The 2531-nt window shown below is 47.1% G+C and overlaps 1 pseudogene; it reads left to right on the plus strand.

Annotated features, from left to right (window-relative positions):
* The first annotated feature begins 794 nt into the window (after positions 1–794).
* On the plus strand, positions 795–2070 carry LOC103268986 (annotated as a pseudogene).
* Positions 2071–2531: the final 461 nt, after the last annotated feature.

The following is a 2531-nucleotide window of genomic DNA, read 5'->3' on the forward strand; positions in this document are numbered from 1 at the left end:
TTTACAGTGACAGGACACTCATCATGGGTAGGTCAAACTTTCAAAGAATACACGGTAGCCTATAGAGGAAGGAAAGTGTCTCTAGTGTTCATGTCTTTTTCCCTGCCCTCTTCCTCATCTTCCTTCAATGCTGGCAGACCACTCAGATTGAGGGGGTCTGTTGTGACACATCACACAAGGTGCCACTGTCATACACTAAACTAACAAGATTATTTCCTTTATGGTATATGCAAAATACTCAAGTGTCTCTGGTCTTCTCAGATCAGTGGTGAAGTGAACCTGAGACATCTACATTCTTTCTCATTAAACATGAGTCTCGCTTCCTCTCAGAACCTTCCTGTCGCTGCATTTGGAACTTGCTACTCCAGCCTCTGGGGCACATTCCATTCTTTCAGCAACCAGCAGAGAGAAAAAAATCAACTATTTTCTTGCCTTATACATATCTTGAGGTGAGCCACAAAATTAAAATAAATTTTATTTATTTATTTTTTTTGAGTTGGAGTCTCACTCTGTCACCCAGACTGAAGTGCAATGACCACTCCCGGCCACCACAGCCTCGACCTGCTGGGCTCCGGTGATCCTTTCGCCTCAGCCTTCCAAGTAGCTGGAACTACAGGCACGCGCTACCACACCCGGCTAATTTTTTTTTTTTATTTATAGTAGAGATGAGATCTCACCAAGTTGCCCAGGCGGGTCTCGAACCCATGGGCTCAGGCAACCCACTCACCTCGACCTCCCAAAGTGCTGAGATTACAGGTTGAGCCGCCGAGCCCGGCCTAAAATAAATTTTAACCATGAAGGAAATTGTACACATCCAGGCCAGTCAGTGTGGCAACCAGATTGGTGCAAAGATCTGGGAGGTGATCAGTGTTGAACTTGGCATTGACCCCACTGGTACCTATCATGAGGACAGCAACCTGCAGTTGGATCATATCTCCATGTACTATGGAGCCACAGGTGGCAAATATGTTCCTCATGCTATCCTGGTGGATCTAGAACCTAGGACCATGGACTCTGTTCGCTTATGCACTTTTTGACAAATCTTCAGACAAGACAATTTTGTTTTTGGTCAGTCTGGGGCAAGCTACAACTGGGCAAAAGGTCACTATACAGAGGGGACCAAACTGGTTGATTCCATCCTGGATGTGTCATGAAAAGAGACCAAGAGCTGTGACTGTCTGTAGGACTTCCAGCTGACCCACTCACTGGGCAGGGTCACAGACTCTGGAATGGGCACCCTCGTCATCAGCAAGATCTGAGAAGAGTATCCTGACTGCATCATGAACACCTTCAGTGTAGTACCCTCACCCAAAATGTTGGACACTGTGGTTGAGCCTTACAACACCATCCTCTCCATCCATCAGTTGGTAGAGAACACTGATGAGACCTACTGTCTTGACAATAAGGCCCTCTACAACATCTGCTTCCACACCCTCAAGCTGACCACACCAACCTACAGGGACCTGAACCACCTCTTCTCAGCCACCATGAGCAGTGTCACCACCTGCCTCCATTTCCCTGGCCAGCTCAGTGCTGACTTCTGCAAGCTGGCAGTCAACATAGTGCCCTTCCCATATCTCCACTTCTTCATGCATGGCTTTGCATGAAGCCAGCAGTATCGGGCTCTCAGAGTACCTGAACTCACCCAGCAAATCTTTGATACCAAGACCATGATGGCTGCCTGTGACCCCCGCCATGGCTGGTACCTCACCATGGCTGTGTGTTCCGTTGGACAGATGTTCATGATGGAGGTAGATGAGGAGATGCTCAGATGTGCAGAACAAGAATAGCAGCTACTTTGTGGAATGGATCCACAACAATGTCAAGGCAGCTGTCTGTGATATTCCGCCTCGTAGCCTCAAGATGGCAGTCACCATCATCAGCAACAGCACTGCCATCCAAGAGCTCTTCAAGCACATCTCCGAGCAGTTCACTGCAATATTCCGCTGAAAGGCCTTCCTCCACTGATTCACGAGGTGAGGGATGGAGTTCACCAAGGCTAAGAGCAACATGAATGACTTCATCTCTGAGTATCAGCAGTTCCAGGATGCCACCACAGAAGAAGAGTAGGGTTTCAGTGAGAAGGCCGAAGAGGAGGCCTAGGCAGAGCCCCCATCACCTCAGGCTTCTCAGTTCTCTTAGCCTTCTTTCTCATCTACCCTTTCTTCTCCCTCAGAATTTTTTTGCTGCCTGTATCTTTTTTCTCTTTTTGGGGGTGTAGAATAGTGCCTGGTCATGCAGTAGAGTAGGCACTCAATAAATATGTGTTTGTTGAAGGTTTCCTCTCTCTTTCCACTTTGGGAAATGTAGATTTCTGCCATTGTCAGTAACTCTGTATTTCCTTCTGCTGCCTATTCCCATCTGTCCAGTTAACATTTTCCTGTTTTAAAAATAATTCTCCAAGAAGTTGAGTCTCATTCAGATCCCATTTAGAACTTACTAGATGCCAAAAACCCAGATAATGGCCACCATCTTAAGCCCAAGAATAGCAGAGGCGTGGAAAGTAGAAGGTTGCAGGTAGAAGTCACCAT

Source organism: Carlito syrichta, unplaced genomic scaffold, assembly GCF_000164805.1.
Source record: "Carlito syrichta isolate Samal-C Ts95f unplaced genomic scaffold, Tarsius_syrichta-2.0.1 Scaffold309008, whole genome shotgun sequence".
NCBI lineage: Eukaryota > Metazoa > Chordata > Mammalia > Primates > Tarsiidae > Carlito > Carlito syrichta.